Source organism: Neoarius graeffei, chromosome 8 (genome assembly GCF_027579695.1).
Source record: "Neoarius graeffei isolate fNeoGra1 chromosome 8, fNeoGra1.pri, whole genome shotgun sequence".
NCBI lineage: Eukaryota > Metazoa > Chordata > Actinopteri > Siluriformes > Ariidae > Neoarius > Neoarius graeffei.
Window position 1 is genome coordinate 69,519,882 of NC_083576.1, and position 19,788 is coordinate 69,539,669.

The 19,788-nt window shown below is 41.1% G+C and overlaps 1 protein-coding gene across 6 annotated transcripts in view; it reads left to right on the plus strand.

The window, feature by feature from the left end:
* The first annotated feature begins 16,559 nt into the window (after window positions 1-16,559).
* ppip5k1b (diphosphoinositol pentakisphosphate kinase 1b) overlaps window positions 16,560-19,788 on the plus strand; it is an 85,581-nt gene continuing 82,352 nt past the window's right edge. For 5 of the 6 annotated variants that reach the window (XM_060928118.1, XM_060928115.1, XM_060928112.1 and 2 more), the window contains exon 1: window positions 16,560-16,780. The gene's annotated coding sequence lies outside the window, so the exon portion shown is untranslated. Of the gene's footprint in view, window positions 16,785-19,788 lie in introns of all 6 variants that reach the window. The other variant, XM_060928113.1, reaches the window with a different exon arrangement.

Consider the following 19,788-nt stretch of genomic DNA (forward strand, 5'->3'; position numbering starts at 1 on the left):
AGAGTTTAAAAAACAGGGAGTGCTGTTAACTGCTCCTGAGTTTCGTTAGTTGTAACGGTTTTTCATTTTTTCAGGGTTCAGTTTAGATTCAAAATGAAGATTTTTTTTTTTTACACAGTTTAGATTTAAATACAACCAATTGGGATGTAAAACAAATGATCAAAACCATACATGTCCATGTATCACAAGTACATACACTGTTAATGAATGTTTTCAGGATTAAGGGTTATGAGTGTACAGTTTCTTATATTTTATTGCAATTTTATCACTGTTAGTGCCACAAACAAAACAAAAGAATACAGAATGGCTAATTAAGTAAGGAGAAATACTAAACAAATGCCCCCCCAACAACAACAAAAAAAACCCTCAAAAACAAATAAAAAAACCTGAAATATTAGGATTTAAGGACTTCATAACTGGCACTTCATCAGATTTCATGAGTGCTTTATTATAGGCAGGTGCATTTGCAGGATAAACTGGTTAAACCTATTGTTAAAAAATCAACTGTAAGACAAATGTATGTTTTTACAGATGCTTAGTTCGATCAATCAAAATCGAGGCCTTTTCCAATTCCATCTCGATTGTTTCCACAAAACACAACTGTAAGTTGCTTTTATTCCTTTGTTAGATTTCCTCATTTATAGAGGATATCTGTCAAACATATGTCCAAAAACCTAATGACAGCATGTATATGCATATTTTCTACTTTTTACATATTGTATGCAATATATATTCTAATAATTACTAAAGATGCTTTATACACTCACTGTGCACTTTATTAGGAACACCTGTACACCTGCTTGTTTGTGCAGTTATCCAATCAATTAATCATGTAGCAGCAGCAGCAACAGCACAATGCATAATATCATGCAGATACAGGTTAAAAAAAAACCTCCGTAAATGTTCATGTCAAACATTAGAATGGGGAAAAAGTGTGATATCTGTGTCTTTAACTGTGGCATGGTTGTTGGTGTCAGATGGACTGGTTTGAGTATTTCAGAAACTGCTCATCTCCTGGGATTTTCCACACACAACAGTCTCGAGAGTTTACACAGAATGTTGCAAACAACAAAAAAACATCTTGCGTCCAGAGGGAAACACCTCGTTGATGAGAGAGATCAGAGGAGAATTACCAGCTTGGTTTGAGCTGACAGGAAGTCTATAATATACGTGGATATGCTATATATTATATTATAGTAACTCAGATAATCACTCTTTACAACTGTGGTAAGCAGAAAAGCATCTCAGAACATACAACATATCAAACCTTGACGTGGATGGGCCTAGAGACTGTTGTGTGTGAAAATCCCAGGAGATCAACAGTTTCTGAAATGCTCAAACCAGCACACCTGCCACCAACAACCATGATACGGTACTATCAAAGTCACAGAGATCACACTTTTTCCCCCATTCTGATGAGCTTGAACATCTCATCTCATCTCATCTCATTATCTCTAGCTGCTTTATCCTGTTCTACAGGGTCGCAGGCAAGCTGGAGCCTATCCCAGCTGACAACGGGCGAAAGGCGGGGTACACCCTGGACAAGTCGCCAGGTCATCACAGGGCTGACACAGACACAGACAACCATTCACACTCACATTCACACCTACGGTCAATTTAGAGTCACCAGTTAACCTAACCTGCATGTCTTTGGACTGTGGGGGAAACCGGAGCACCCGGAGGAAACCCACGTGGACACGGGGAGAACATGCAAACTCAGCACAGAAAGGCCCTCGCCGGCCACGGGGCTCAAACCCGGACCTTCTTGCTGTGAGGCGACAGCGCTAACCACTACACCACCGTGCCGCCCCGAGCTTGAACATGAGGTTGAATATTAACTATAACTCTTGACCTGTATCTGCATGATTTTATGTGTTGTGCTACTGCTACATGATTGGCTGATTGGATAATTGCATGACTGTGCATCTGTATAGGTGTTCCTATTAAAGTGGACAGTGAGTGTATATGGACAGCAGAGGGGAACCGTCAGGGCCTTCTAGGCCTTCAGAGAAGGCCCAAACATATCAGCATTTCAAATGTTATATTTGAAGAGTTTGGTTCCAAAATGCGATAAACGCCAAATTCGAAAAATTGAAACTCCCGCCACCAAACCATCAGCAATTATCATATCTTACTCATATCATATTCAGTTTTCGCTAAAACACGATATCTGCCATTGATTTACACACTGCATTACGGCCTTTCATTCCAAAACGCAACAAGCGCCATCACAGATTTTTCTCAAAACCAGACATATCCATTTGATCAATCAGAGGCCGCCATTGGCGTGAAGTCTTCTAAGATGGCTGCACCCATGAAGTAGGAAATTGCTTCGTCACTTCTCGCATTTATTGGACAAGTTCATGCTGAATTATGAATAATTTCGATGGAATGGAGGAGGCCGTGATGGTTTCACCAGTAGGGAAGAAACGTAAGCCGTCAAAAGCAAATCATAATCGAGAACACATTAAGAAAATGCGGCATTCGGGTGCTGGGAAAATACCAGACATTGTGTGCGCGCATAAAGCACATACTTGTGTGTTTTGCCATGCTGATAAACTCACACCGGCTGACATTGCCCATTTTTCAGGATAATAAAGCACATTATATATCCAATTTCAGATATATCTGTCATGAAAGAACACGGTTAAATGCACTTTAAATAGAAAGGGATAGGTAGCATTTTGGGGGAAAATGCCATGGTATGGATATGTAGCGACTTGACAAAAAAATAATTACTTGCTTCAGTTAAAAGCTGTTAATTAGTTCTGGATTTCATTTTTGAAGTTTAGTATCATTAAGGATTTATTCAATAAATTTTAAAACAGGATAGAGTGGTTTTCCTTTTATCACTTCCTGTAATCAGAAAAAGTGATAAACAGTGGAAATGGATATATAGCGTTTTTGAACCAAACTCTTCATTTAATTTATTTCATTCTTTAATTGCTTTCATTCTTTCATAATTTTATTATAATTATTCTCTTCTGATTCTAATTTGGCCTCATTTTCGATCAAATTTGCTTCAGAAATGAAAGGGTTGCGGTCCTGAAAACATTAAAATAGAGTTAACTTATCCAATGAGATTTTTTTTGTTAGTTTATTGTCTCTAGGCTGAGAAGAGTTTAGAGCTGGCTCACTCATTAGTTAGGACTTCATTGCCAGGACAGAAGGCCATGGCAGTGTATGTTTATGTACGAAGTGACAGATGAATTAACCAATCAGATTCTGATTTATAGTTGGAGGGACCAAAAATGTATCGCCCAACGTGAGCTTAACCTCGAGTCGGCGCCATCAGTGCAGCAGTGAAGTCACTTTCCAGCCGGTGTAGCTTCATCAGTAGTGTTAGCGAATGCTAATAAAGCGGTCAAGCCAGTGCTATCAAGAGCAAATACAGCAGCATAGGCTAACGACCGAGAAACTAAGATTTCTGTTTCCAGACTCTTCTTCCACGCACGCTCACTACAGTATTTTTCACTCAGACTTAAGTATTCATTTCCCTATGTAATTTATTTAGTTACTTTTAAAATCAGCATAGACAACTACACACAACGGAGCTACCTGGCAGCCTGCTGCTAATCCCCTGCCAAATCCTTTGCCCTGTTGCTTTTTTGGTGTGGCTGGCTAAGTTTTGGCTGAGCTCAAGTCCCAGCTCTAATAGTAACGGTTTGCCAGTGATGTACAGTATACTGTATATACTGCTTTGGTTAAACAATCTTCTTTAAACTCCAGACTGACAGTAAAACTAATGGAAGCTCACTCAGGTGAAAGGGCACATTGACACTGCCTGTCTAGGTTTACACATACACTCACGCAAGCACATGTACATAGACATTACTCACACTAAAACAGATTGGATAGATTTCCAGTAACAGGAGCTTATGAATATCATCAACATCTCTATATTATGCATTATGATGATTAGGGTCCATGCCCTTGCATTTGAAGTAATAAGACATGTGTTACTGTATTACTGTAATGTATTAGTACAGCAATGTAGTGGACAGGAATATACTGGGTCATATTTATGAGTGGCGGCACGGTGGTGTAGTGGTTAGCGCTGTCGCCTCACAGCAAGAAGGTCTGGGTTCAAGCCCCGTGGCCGGCGAGGGCCTTTCTGTGTGGAGTTTGCATGTTCTCCCCGTGTCCGCGTGGGTTTCCTCCGGGTGCTCCGGTTTCCCCTACAGTCCAAAGACATGCAGATTAGGTTAACTGGTGACTCTAAATTGACCGTAGGTGTGAATGTGAGTGTGAATGGTTGTCTGTGTCTGTGTGTCAGCCCTGTGATGACCTGGCGACTTGTCCAGGGTGTACCCCGCCTTTCGCCCGTAGTCAGCTGGGATAGGCTCCAGCTTGCCTGCGACCCTGTAGAACAGGATAAAGCGGCTAGAGATAATGAGATGAGATGAGATAGCATTCAATTGACCAACCATTGACTCAGTTATTCATTTGTACTTCATTAAATACCAAAATTAGAACAATTTTCCAAATTCAGCATGGTGTATAGATGAAATATGAGGAAGTGGTGGATAGGTACATAAAACACACTTGAGAAGAATTCTCAACTAAACATCAGTCGACTTCTTATGGGACAGATATTTTTCACACTAAGCCTACAATCATCCTCTGACACCCTTCTGACTCACCCATCCCAAAACTCTAGCTTTCCTATTATGCATCTTCGGAACTCTGGGAACTCCAGTCATGCACAATTTACACTCACCGGCCACTTTATTAGGAACACCCATACACCTGCTGTTTCATGCAGTTCTCTAATCAGCCAATCTGTTGACAGCAGCACAATGCATAAAATCATGTAGATACAAATCAGTATGTTCACTTCAAACATCAGAATGGGAAAAATTGTGATATTAAAGTGTGACTTTCACTGTGGCATGGGTGTTGGTTTGAGCCAGATGGACTGGTTTAAGTATTTCACAAACTGCTGATCTCCTGGGGTTTTCACATACAACAGTCTCTAGAGTTTACACAGAATGGTGCAAAAAACAAAAAACAAAACAAAACACTGAGCTAGCGACAGTTCTGTGGGTGGAAATGTCTTGTTGATAAGAAAGGTCAAAGAAAATGGCCAGATTGGTTCGAGTTGCCAGGAAGGATATAGTAACTCATAGCAACTCTTTACAACCGTGGTGACCAGAAAAGCATCTCAGCATGCAACAGCAGAACACCACATTAGGTTCCACTCCTGCCAGCCAAGAACAGAAATCTTAAAATCAAGAACAAGTTCTTATTAAAGTGGCCGGTGTATTTACATCATGTTCTCTCTGTTCTAATACACAGTGTGTCTGAAGAGGGTTTTGGAAACATGTTGAATCAGGCCTGAGGAAGCAAGAGAAACACTGGGACATTAGGATTAGGAAGCACTGTCAATACTGTACGGCTGAGCTTCTGAAATCAGTACTGAGTTTCCCCTAACCTTTCTGTACCAGTGAAGAAGAAGAAACCTTTATTTGTCACATGCACACTTCAAGCACAGTGAAATTCATCCTCTGCATTTAACCCATCTGAAGCAGTGAACACACGCGCGCACACACCCAGAGCAGTGAGCAGCCACACTCGAGCACCCGGGGAGCAGTCAGGGGTTAAGTACCTTGCTCAAGGGCACTTCAGCCCAAGGCCACCCCATATCTTTGGACTGTGGGGGAAACCGGAGCACCCGGAGGAAACCCACACAGACATGGGGAGAACATGCAAACTCCACACAGAAAGGCCCTTGCTGGCTGCTGGGTTTGAACCCAGAACCTTCTTGCTGTGAGGCGACCGTGCTAACCACTACACCATCGTGCCGCCTGACAGAACTACTATTACATAATACACGCAAACATGCGTATGTAAACATTACCTTAAAGAAACAGTGCATTTTATCAGTATCAGGTGATCAGGACTAGTCAGAGAACCTCAGTCTTCAGCTTCATCTCATCTCATCTCATTATCTCTAGCCGCTTTATCCTTCTACAGGGTCGCAGGCAAGCTTGAGCCTATCCCAGCTGACTACGGGCGAAAGGCGGGGTACACCCTGGACAAGTCGCCAGGTCATCACAGGGCTGACACATAGACACAGACAACCATTCACACTCACATTCACACCTACGGTCAATTTAGAGTCACCAGTTAACCTAACCTGCATGTCTTTGGACTGTGGGGGAAACCGGAGCACCCGGAGGAAACCCACGCGGACACGGGGAGAACATGCAAACTCCACACAGAAAGGCCCTCGCCGGCCCCGGGGCTCGAACCCAGGACCTTCTTGCTGTGAGGCGACCATGCTAACCACTACACCACCATGCCGCCCGACAGAACTACTATTACATAATACACGCAAACATGTGTATGTAAACATTACCTTAAAGAAACAGTGCATTTTATCAGTATCAGGTGATCAGGACTAGTCAGAGAACCTCAGTCTTCAGCTTCATGTTTGACTCAATATGTTCTGACATCCAGGACCTAACAGATTGCAGCGAAGTTCCAGCATCAGGACCTTGCCTATAAAAACATTTGATGTAACACACAAACCAGTCTCTGTTGGTACTATGCCTAAAATAAAAAATACAGAGCTCATATATGGTAAAAAAAAAAAAAAAAAAAAAAAAAAGGGCAACTGTGTTATTTTAAACTCAGTCCCCTTTAGGAACAAAATATCTGCTTTCCTGTGGATAACCATAACTACACGTTTCTCATTCTATTAAAAACATTATGGCATACCATGGCCCACTTAGTGGCTTTTTTTGTTATATTCAAATGTGTAAAATGTAAGAAATGCATCAAAGTCTTCAATTCTTTTTTGTAACAAAAGCATAATTTTTGAGTGAAATAACTCATTAAATAACTAAAATGATAATGAATGACTAAAACAGCACATAAATGTGACTTAAATATTTAAGGAAACCTTTTCAGGTATCTATGAATTTGGAGAAAGTCTTGGCTAAAATCAGGTCAGTAGATGAGGCAGTGTTGAATGCCTTATATGACTGCTTTGTGCCCTAGCCACGTTTCTCATCTTGTTCAGTGGCTGTGAAATTAGCAGAGGAAAACATTTTCACTTTTTCCTTCTTCTCACTCTCTCTTACTTCATACAGGAAATATCTAACAGCCTAGTCACTTCTGTCCTAATGACTCTCCTTTTCTGTGTTGTCAAAGTAGCTAGGTTATGTCAAAATAAAGATGCTTATACATTTTATACCAAGATGATATCTTAAATATTTAAAAATAGAAAAGGATTTAGTCACGTCTATAATGCAATGTAGTGAATACAGGCCACAGACTTCAAATGAGCCATTTGCTCCATTTCACAGGGTAATACTGCATAAACCTGACCTGCTGCTGAGTGAGATCACGATGGACTATTTGTCATGAAGCTCATGTGCAAAAAAGGAAAGTAAATTAGATGTAAAAGGTCTGGAAAATTTCTCGTTTCAGTGTCTAGCTGTATGTGATATCACAGTGCTTCATTGTTTGAAAAATGAGGCGGTTGGAAAATTTAATAGCCTGGAAGGCCCAATGATGGAGCCTGACTTTACAGCATTATTAATGACAGTACACTGGCCTTGTAAACACATAGAGGGTTTTATGGCGTCAAAAAGGTGACTAGAGCAAAAATTGGCGACCCCTGATCCCCTACCCATTACTGCTTTGTGTGTAAGTCATTATTGTATGCGTTTGTGTGCTATAGGTGAAAGAGTTCATTGGGACCAAGTATAGGGCCCAGGAGAGGCTTAAAAAGTTACAGACAAAGAATGTCTAAAGATCAGCCAGACTGTGCGTAAATAATATTTATGTTCACATGTTCACACTGTGTGTGTGTGATACACACACAGTGTGTACCTTTTGAGGCAAACCTGCCGTACGTACCTCACATGTTTTTCATGATTACTCAGAAATCATCATAAGTCCTTCCCACAGCAGAACCTGTTCTTCCCAGGCAGTCTCCTGTCCCAGTATTAACGAGGCCCTTGAGGCACATGGGGTGGTGCTGATCTCTGTTTCCATAGCCCTCGGCCTCTTGCCTATACAGCTAGGGTTACAGTGGGGGGCTAGTCCTCTGGTAACCGCGAGAGTTTGACTCCCTACTTGCATCTATATTGCAGTGTGCCTTGCCAGACGGCAGTAGGTGCCATTTTTATGATGGTCTTTGGTATGAGCCAACCGCAAGTAGAACTCGTGATCTTCCAATCGAGAGGCAGACACGCTAACCACTAGGCCAGCTCGTGGCCATGATTACTCATACTACTCTAATATTATTATTAGAGTGAATTATGGATCAAAATTGTAACATTTCTTGATAGCTTTGTAATTAGATTTTATTCTTAATCTGCCCTCACTACTGATACATATCCCAACACTTGTGCTTAGTTGTTGCTCTGTCTGTTCCTCTCACAAATAATTTGAATTTGCTTTTCTATAATTAGTGGAAAATTTTAGTTTCACGTCCTAATTACATGTGCCTGACCTCATAGTTGCACATAAACTTTAGTTTGGCCATATTAAGTAAGAGATTTGGAAATAAATTTGATATTTGACTGTGATTACCCTTACATGTTCATTATGTCAGAGCAAGATGGTTTGAAGGCCAATTCCCAGGTCCAGGTTGGTAACACTGTATTTGTTTAGGAACAAATTAGTCATTTACTAGGTTATAAGGGAAGGCCATGGCCTAATGGTTAGAGAAGCAGCTTTGGGGAAAAAACGTTGCTGGTTTGATTCCCTGGATCAGCAGGAATGACTGAAGTGCCCTTGAGTAAGGCACTTAACCCCCAACTGCTCCCCAGGCTGCTCTGGGTATGTTGGACATCGTTCTGGATAGGAGCATCTGCTAAATGCCTGTAATATAATGTAATGTTATAGAAACTGGGGTGATTTAAGACACCAAAATAGATCAGTCTACATAGCTAACTAATTAATTAGCATTACTGGTACATTTAAAGTTCTTAATTACACTAGCCTAATTAAAAGGTGGAAAATAGGACAATCCAAATGCATCTAAAGCTGGCATTTAGTCATCCAATATGAATAAATATAATTGTAATGTAATCCTAAAGCCTATTATTCAAGTATTCACTTTAAAACATATTACTCAGTAACTCTAGTGAAAAGAATAGGAAACGGTACAGTGGATATAAAAAGTGTATACAGCCCATTAAAATGATAGGTTTTTATGATGTAAAAAAAATGAGACAATGATAAATAATTTAAAAACTTTTCCCACCTTTAATGTGACCTATAACCTGTACAATTCAACTGAAAAACAAACAAATCTGTTGGGGGAAAAACATAAAAAATAAAAAACATACAGTAAGCCGGTTGCATAAGTGTGCACACCTTTAAACTAATACTTTGTTGAAGCACCTTTTGATTTAATTACAGCATTCAGTCTTTTTGGGTTCACACCTGCCATCAATTAAAACGACTCTGATTAACCCCAAATAAAGTTCAGACATTTACTCAGTTGCATCCTCCAGCAAAAGCCAGCGTTCACAGAGAGCTTACAAAGCATCAAAGGGATCTCATTGTCGAAAGGTAAATTTCCACAGCATTAGATATACCATGGAGCACAGTGAAGATAGTCATCAAGAAGTGCAAAAAATATGGGACAACAGTAACATTACCGAGAACTGGACGTCCCTCCAAAATTGATGAAAAGACAAGACAAAAACTGGTCAGGGAGGCTGCCAAGAGGCCTACAGCAACACTGAAGGAGCTGCAGGAATTTCTGGCAAGTACTGGTTGTGTACTACATGTAACAACAATCTCCCGTATTCTCCATATGTCTGGACTATGGGGTAGGGTCGCAAGAAAGAAGCCTTTTCCTACAAAGAAAAACATCCGGGCCCGGCTACATTTTGCAAAAAAATACATCAACTTTCCCAAAAGCATGTAGGAAAATGTATTATAGTCTGATGAAACCAAAGTTGAACTTTTCGGCCACAATTCCAAAGGTATGTTTGGCGCAAAAACAACACTGCGCATCACCAAAAGAATGCCATACCCACGGTGAAGCATGGTGATGGCAGCATCATGTTTTGGGGTTGGTTTTCTTCAGCTGGAACAGGAGGGAATTATAAACAGTTCTATAATACCAGTCAATTTTGGCCCAAAACCTTCAGGTGTCTGCTAGAAAGATGAAGATGAAGAAGAATTTCATCTTTCAGCATAACAATAACCCCAAGCATACATCAAAATCAACAAAAGAATGGCTTCACCAGAAGAAAATTAAAGTTTTGGAATGGCCCAACCAGAGCTCAGACCTAAATCCAATTGAAAATCTGTGGGGTGACCCGAAGAGGGCTGCGCACAAGAGATGCCCTCGCAATCTGACAGATTTGGAGCACTTTTGCAAGGAAGAGTGGGCAAATTTTGCCAAGTCTAGATGTGGCAGGCTGATAGACTCCTACCCAAAAAGACTGAATGCTGTAATTCAAACAAAAGGTGCTTCAACAAAGTATTAGTTTCAGGGTGTGCACACTTATGTAACCAGCTTATTGTACATTTTTTTTATTTTTTATGTTTTTCTCCCTAACAGATTTGTTTGTTTTTCAATTGGATTGTACAGGTTATAGGTCACATTCAAGGTGGGAAAAGTTTTGAAATTATTTATCATGGTCTCATTTTTTTTACATCAGAAAAACCTATCATTTTAACGGAGTGTGTACACTTTTTACATCCACTGTATGTAGAAAAGAATATGTAGTTACAAGCGTGAGGGATGGATGTACTGTATGTAAAGTGGTAATTGTTTAACAAAAAGGGTCAAAGTGATGGGTCGTGTCATCTTGTGCTCTAAATGCAGTGGTCGAGATATACTCTGTATTCCTTTGTTCTTTTACTTTTAAACATGTTACAAATAATTTCTTTCTCTCTATCTTTCTCCAGTGATACAACATTTCAGCAGATTCAGGCCAAGTAGTAGCACAGTAAGAAAAGGTCTGATAAACAGGCTGATTAAGCCACAGACAAAGCCTCCTCTCTTTTCAAAGCTCTACAGTGTCCTCAATACACTTAACACACTGCTGGTGGTATAGATCTCTGTGAAAGTCTTCACGCTTATATAAATTATAAATAAAAAGATTTTTAGATGTCTGTCTCAAAATAAAATCATTTCTGTTGTGAAAATTGAGAGTGAGTGAAGCAATCGGAAGATGTCTCATGTGGAAGTGGTATAGACTGTTTAAAGGGGCTGATCTCCTCGAGGTGGCAAATTTCAAGCTTGTGGAAAACTGCTGATCTGACATTTTTTTCAAGTCTTAAGGATGTTTGCATATGATATAGATATAGTGTCAGGTTTTGGCTGTCTATGACAACACTGGAAAAGTAGTACATGGTGATTGAAAACCGTTTTATACAGACATTATTTATTTGAAATAAACAGTTCTGTTCAAACAGGAAAATATGATGAGGGGAGAACAAGAAAAAAAACAGTGGACACATAAGAAAGAGGCAGCATGGTGGTGTAGTGGTTAGCACTGTCGCCTCACAGCAAGAATGTCCGGGTTCGAGCCCCGTGGCTGGCGAGGGTGTCCGCGTGGGTTTCCTCCGGGTGCTCTGGTTTCCCCCACAGTCCAAAGACATGCAGGTTAGGTTAACTGGTGACTCTAAATTGACCGTAGGTGTGAATGTGAGTGTGAATGGTTGTCTGCGTCTATATGTCAGCCCTGTGATGACCTGGCGACTTGTCCAGGGTGTACCCCGCCTTTCGCCCGTAGTCAGCTGGGATAGGCTCCAGCTTGCTTGCGACCCTGTAGAACAGGATAAAGCAGCTAGAGATGAGACATAAGAAAGAAACTTCCATTTTTACTAGCCTCAGTCTCACTTTATTGCAGCTAATGTCAAACAAGCTTTTTCATTAAAAGGCTGACATTGCTCCAGTAATAAAATATGCAAGTAACTACACAAACAAAAACTAATGAAAATAAAAATAATTTCTTAGAAATCAATTAATTTATCAAACTTCATGGTCAGTATTCCATATTTTATAATCAAGTTTCATACCTTATAAATGCGCATACTGTAAAATGGTTCCTTCAAGCACCTTAAAGAGTTCTTAGTTTTGTCCCTGTACAATATCATTAATTATTATACATACAGGACACTTTTTCAATGGAATAAAAACATGTATTCTGTTCTCTTCTAGCAGGTTTCATCCATTTGGTTTGATAGCATGCAATATTGTTTGCATATCACTTATCCTACGTGTATTACATCACTCTACCCAATGGAGAATGAGCGTTGAATATGGTTTACAATATTGCATGGTTGTCAAGACAACATGACATCACACATCGGAGATATAAAACTTCTGCGCTAGTGAGCGACTGTGACAATTTGTAAACAAACATGGCTGCCAGGTTTGCTTTGTTACATATGGAAGATTTTGAGAGAATTTTGAAAGAAAAAGACGCGTTGAACACCTGAAAAGGAATGTATAATAATAATAATAATAATAATAATAATAATAATAATAATAATAATATTGACTGGCTTTTTTGTGGTATATCAGATATATTCCATTCAGCTAGCATGATATAGAATTCAACTTCGACTCGTTCAATATCATGCTAGCTGAAAGGAATATATCTGATATACCACTCAACACCAGCCAATATTATTTAAAGGTTCTATGTAGAACCCTATAACAGGGGGTTCCCTTTTCATGAAAAGTTTCTGCAGAAACAGTAGAATTCCCTTAGAAAGTGAGAAATATTAACTTTCCAAAGAACCCTTGAAGAGAGAACTCCTTTTTCTAGTATATGAACTATATATTTATGACATTCAGCTAAAAATAAAAAGAAATTATTATTATTATTATTATTATTATTATTATTATTATTATTATTATTATTATTATTATTATTATTTATTGTAGTATAATGAAATGAAAACAATTTGATTACACACTGCTATGGTTTCAAATCCAATTTGACATCCCCCAAACCCGATTTTAACACAGTAAATGAGCTCTTTGTTGTCTAAAGAGCTGTGGTACATACTGCTCTATAGATGTGTGTCATGTTTTTACTGGATGACATAGTGTTGTGTTTATCCATGTTTAGAGCAGAAATAGCTGAGAAAGCACTAAAACAGCCTACATATATGGTTTCATGTTGAATTCAGCACTCCTAACACAACCTTTTATTAATACTTTGTAAAGAAAAAAGAAAATGGTTCATTTTGGCTGTAAATATAAATGCCAAAATCTGTAATGAAAGTCCCGTACTGTATGTGAAAAATGGAAAAATGAAGAAGTGACTCAGTCTGATAAAAGGAAATGCCAAAATTGGGCTTAAAAGCCCAATAATTGAGTTGCTTTGAGTACCACGATTATCTTCACAGAATCAAGCACATTTTCTTGGACCTGCTCACGTCTTTTCCATGGTGATCAGCAGATGAAAAAGCTGTCCTCGTTCATCTTTCGCACGTAAATCAGCTATAAGCAGGCAGCTCTCTCACTCTCTCTTCTCAAGCCCTCTCTCCTCCAGCCATCACTCATCTCCTGAACAGCACAGAGGTGTTGTGCCACTAAACAGACTCTCTTTGACTTATTTCCCAACTCTTCTGCTCACTAGGGAATTGACACAGTCCATCAGGGGAAAAGTGGTCTTTTACAGTGTTCCATTTAAAATGAATAGAGGCTTTATGGAAATGGTGCAAGAGCAGAACCCTGTTACTGTACCTGGTCCTGAAGCAAATGCCATACAGGATATATTGAAGCTGATTTTCAGTCATGTATGTTAATATACTGGGTGGGGAAAAACAACTCTTCAAAATTCACTGGCCTCTTATGTAATTATCATTAGAAAACTGTTCAGGAACAGGAAGGATTATAACTCTTTATATATTTTTCGAGAAAGACACCTGCAGGGTAGAGATTAATTAATTAATTCATTCATTCATTCATCATGTTCCTGTGGTCAGTAGTGGATCTGGAGCCGATGAATATTGGTCATGAGAAGAGGACTGAGATTCAAGGCAAATACATACTTGGTTGCCAAGGCCATATGAAATATTGTGCAAATGGAGCCCTCTGCTGCTCCCTTAGGGCTAAGGGGAAAGAAAATGCACTTCAGTGAAACCAAAACTACCTTACTGTAGGCAATGTTACATAATCAGAGAGAGAGAGAGAGAGAGAGAAAGAGAAAGCTATGTATTGTGCAATAGCCACACTTTGGGTAATACCTACTTTGATGTGAGTAACCTAAGACTAACTACTAACTGGTGGCATGGTGGTGCAGTGGTTAGCACTGTCACCTCACAGCAAGAAGGTTCTGGGTTTGAGCCCAGCAGCTGACTAGGCCCTTTCTGTGTGGAGTTTGCATGTTCTCCTCATGTCTGCGTGGGTTTCCTTCGGGTGCTCCGGTTTCCACCCACCGTCCAAAGACATGCAGTTAGGCTAACTGGCTACTCAAAATTGCCCATAGGTGTGAATGTGTGTGAATGACTGAGAGGAAATAATCCAGTAGAAAGCAACAGGAAACCACTACTGTAACTCTTCCCGAGACACTTGGACCTGCCATCAGGCAGAACACTAAAAAAAAAGGCTGAGAGAGAGAGCTATGTATTGCGTAATATCCACACTTTGGGTAATACCTACTTTGATGTGAGTAACCTAAGATTAACAACTAACTGGCGGTGGTGCTGTGGTTTGCTCACAGCAAGAAGGTTCTGGGTTTGAGTGCAGCGGCCAACTGTGCCCTTTCTGTGTGGAGTCTGCATGTTCTCCTCGTGCCTGTGTGGGTTTCCTCCAGGTGCTCTTGTTTCCTCTCACCGTCCAAAGACATGCAGATTAGGTCAGTTGGCTACTCTAAATTGCCCACAAGTGTGTGTATATGTATACCTGCCACCACATGAAGGTTTGGGCCCCTCTGGTGTGCTATAATCACCCAAGAGAATTCATGGAAGCTAGTTGATGGCTTCCTGGATCGCTGACCCTCAGCTATGAGGATGGCAAAAGACAGACAGATTTTTAATCTGTCTTCTATTAACTAGGCAATCCAGCCACTGGGGGTGCATAAGCATACTCTTGGTGCTGGTCCCAAGCCCAGATAAATTGGAGAGGGTTGCGTCAGGAAGGGCATCCGGCGTAAAACTGTGCCAAATCTAACATGCAGATTGAAAAGAATACCATACAGGATCAGTCGGGGCCTGGGTTAACAACACCCGCCTCCGGTACTGTTGGTAAACAGGGTGCCGGTGGAAAGTATGCTACCGTTGCGCCAAAACGGAGAAGGGAAAAGAGAGGGAGGAGGCATGTTAGGAGAGAGCATGAAAGATGGAAGGGAAGGAGCTTAGAATTGAGGGTAGGAACACTGAATGTGGGAACATTGACTGGCAGAACGAGAGAATTAGCAGGTATGATGGAAAGAAGGAAGTTGGACATTTTGTGTGTAGACAAGGTGGAAAGGAAGCAAGGCCAAGAACATTGGAGGTGGATACAAGTTGTTTTATGATGGAGTCAATGGAAGGAGAAATGGTATTGGTATTGTTTCCTTTTGTGATAGGAAAGTCCCAGCAAAAGTGAAAGGTAAGAGTAGTGAGACCAGCTATGATGTATGGATTGGAGACCGTACCCTTAACGAAGAGACAGGAGACAAAGTTGGAGGTGGCGGAGTTGAGGATGTTAAGGTTTGCGATGGGAGGTTGGACAGGATAAGGAACGAGCGCATCAGAGGGACAGCACATGTAGAGAGCTTGGGAATTAAGCTAAGAGAGATGAGACTGGGGGCGGCACGGTGGTGTAGTGGTTAGCGCTGTCGCCTCACAGCAAGAAGGTCCGGGTTCGAGTCCTGTGGCCGACGAAGGCCTTTCTGTGCGGAGTTTGCATGTTCTCCCCGTGTCCGCGTGGGTTTCCTCCGGGTGCTCCGGTTTCCCCCACAGTCCAAAGACATGCAGGTTAGGTTAACTGGTGACTCTAAATTGACCGTAGGTGTGAATGTGAGTGTGAATGGTTGTCTGTGTCTATGTGTCAGCCCTGTGATGACCTGGCGACTTGTCCAGGGTGTACCCCGCCTTTCGCCCGTAGTCAGCTGGGATAGGCTCCAGCTTGCCTGCGACCCTGTAGAACAGGATAAAGCGGCTAGAGATAATGAGATGAGATGAGATGAGATGAGACTGAGATGTTATGGGCACATCCTGAGAAGAGATGCAGAGCATGTTGGAAGGAGAATGTTGAGGATGGAGCTGCCAGGCACAGGAAAAACAACGAAGGCCAAAGAGGAGATACATGGATGTGATGAGAGAGGACATGAAAATGGCGGGTGTGGAAGACAGGGAGCAATGGAGACGAACGATCTGCTGCGGCGACCCCTAATCGGGAGCAGCCGAAAGAAGAAGAAGAAGACTTCTATTAACTAGGCTATAGCTTTGAAAACTAAAAACGGACATAGGCAACATAATAAGAGAAAGAACTGTATTTATCTTTTCACATAAACTTAGTGGATGGATGTTTGAAGTGCAGGGACTTACTACCTTCATCGCCCGTGCTGTAGGTGGCAGTCATTTAGTCTGATAGGAAGTATCTGTACTCACTCACATGCCTACCTCAAAGGAAAGAACACACACACTACTATACTAAAGAGTATCTTGAACCATTGCACCGTGTACTATTTTTGACACACTCTTTAGTAGGGTAGTGTGCGTTTCTGATTCTAGTCATAAGTCAGTCCATGTGTGGGGGATTTTTTTTTTTTTCTTTCTTGAAGTTAGTTGGTGTGCTTCAGACATTTGGCAACAGACAAGGAAGTTGTCGCTGTCATCAAAACAAGCCATCACAGTAAGTCAGTACAGTATATTAGACTCTTGTTAACTTGTTGCTGTGCTCCTCCTTATTCTTGTCAATGATGTCATGTGAACTTTTTTTTTTTGAAGTGGAACTAAAATGATTTGCATTGAGATTTGGCAATTAAGTTGAGTGGTTTGACTTCTAAAATAACCAAGTACTAGATGATCAAGTTGTTGTGATTCTTTATGGTAGCCAGGCAACCAATTTGCCCCTATTCATTCATTGTTTCTTAGTTTGTTTAGTATACAGTCATTTATGACAATGTTTCCATGAAGCAATTTCCTCTTTGTCTGTCTTAACAGTAGGATAGAAATCTTTCTTGAAGCTGATGTGCAATTTCATAAAGAAAGAAAGAAAGAAAGAAAGAACAAGCTTGCAGATTAGTCCTGCCTAAATGTCATTCTGATAGAAAGACGCCAGAAACAATGTCAAATGGCACCGCACCCAAGATATAGTGCACTAGGTAGAGTACAGGAACCATAATTTCACACCCTATGTAGTGCACTCTCATAAACAGGAGGAAGTCACGAGCGCTTCAGCTCAGCTCAGCTCGTCCAGATCCGCGCGTGCCACCGAACCGAGCAGCCGCACGCGCCACTCTACGTACATCCGTGTCATCACTATCATCGCTGCACGCGCTGTCATTCGCACGCGCGTATTAATAGGCAATAGCTAATCTCATCTCATTATCTCTAGCCGCTTTATCCTGTTCTACAGGGTCGCAGGCAAGCTGGAGCCTATCCCAGCTGACTGTGGGTGAAAGGCGGGGTACACCCTGGACAAGTCGCCAGGTCATCACAGGGCTGTAAACATAGACACAGACAACCATTCACATTCACATTCACACCTACGGTCAATTTAGAGTCACCAGTTAACCTAACCTGCATGTCTTTGGACTGTGGGGGAAACCGGAGCACCCGGAGGAAACCCACGCGGACACGGGGAGAACATGCAAACTCCACACAGAAAGGCCCTCGCCAGCCCCGGGGCTCGAACCCAGGACCTTCTTGCTGTGAGGCGACAGCGCTAACCACTACACCACCGTGCCACCCGCAATAGCTAATCCCTTACGAAAATTAACCATCGTTTTACTATGAAAACTAACCATGGTTTTACCATGGTTTATATTCATGGTTTTCATGGTTTTTTGGGTAACCCTGAAAACCATGGTGCATTTTACCTCAATGTTCACTTAAATTTTTAGGATCTAAAGGGCCCCATACACGTTCAAAAAAGTCAAAATCTCATCTCATCTCATCTCATTATCTGTAGCCGCTTTATCCTTCTACAGGGTCGCAGGCAAGCTGGAGCCCATCCCAGCTGACTACGGGCGAAAGGCGGGGTACACCCTGGACAAGTCGCCAGGTCATCACAGGGCTGACACATAGACACAGACAACCATTCACACCTACGGTCAATTTAGAGTCACCAGTTAACCTAACCTGCATGTCTTTGGACTGTGGGGGAAACCGGAGCACCCGGAGGAAACCCACGCGGACATGGGGAGAACATGCAAACTCCACACAGAAAGGCCCTCGCCGGCCCCGGGGCTCGAACCCAGGACCTTCTTGCTGTGAGGCGACAGCGCTAACCACTACACCACCGTGCCGCCCACAGTTCGTCAAAATTTTGTATCAAAATTTTTTGATGCAAAATTTTGATGTAAAATGTCCACACACGATTCAATGTTTTTTCTATCAAAAATTCAGTATTGTCAAAAACTTTGACATGGACGCAGCAGTGGCCGTAGCACTTGTGTTCGCTTTGGACAATGAACCGCCTCGGCATCGACGGAAATGGTCGAAAGACTGGTTTTTGAAACGGCGAACGTACGGTCACGTCAACCTCCTCAGAGAACTTCGTCTCAAAGAACCAGAGGACTTCCGTAATTTCCTTAGGATGGATGCCCCATCCTTCGATAAATTATTGGACCTTGTCAAGCCATTGATATTGAAAGAAGACACTGTGATGCGTTCATCTATACCACCGAGTGAACGCTTGTCCATCACACTGAGGTACCCGGCATTTGGAAATTCTTTTGAAGACTTGAAATTCCTGACTGCAACGTCTCCGCAAGCAATTGGAAAGATAGTTATTGAAACTTGCGAGGCCATCATCTTTTGTCTGAAGCGTCAACAAACAATAAAGCCCCCCACACATGCATCAATAATTTGACGACTCTTCAAAAAATATCAAAGTGATTTGATATGTCAAAATTTGGGTTCAAAATTTTGACATCAAATTTTTGACATCAAAACACCCTACACACGATCAAACTTTGTATCAAAATTTTGATATCAAAATTTTGATACAAAATTTTGCCGACTTTTTTGAACGTGTATGGGGCCCTTAAGTAAATGTTAATGTATCTGGGCTGTTACTCGAGATCCTTCTCTACAGCATTGACTGTTGGACGAAAGCATGGTAATACTACAGTTAGTGCATCCTTTTAAAAACCATACTATCCCTTTTTAAACTAATTTCGTAGTTACTATGACCTATTACACATACAACTATGATGCTACCACAGCTACTGCAGTACTATGGATAAACCACAGTAATGCTATGGTTGGTTCATAGTACTTAGAATCACCATGAAATACCATAGTAGATCCATGGTTACTACCATGGATGAACCATAGTAATACTATGGTTGGTTCATAGTACTTAGAATCACCATGAAATACCATGGTAGAACCATGGTTACTACCATGGATGAACCATAGTAATACTATGGTTGGTTCATAGTACTTAGAATCACCATGAAATACCATAGTAGAACCATGGTTACTACCATGGATGAACCATAGTAATACTATGGTTGGTTCATAGTACTTAGAATCACCATGAAATACCATAGTAGATCCATGGTTACTACCATGGATGAACCATAGTAATACTATGGTTGGTTCATAGTACTTAGAATCACCATGAAATACCATAGTAGAACCATGGTTACTACCATGGATGAACCATAGTAATACTATGGTTGGTTCATA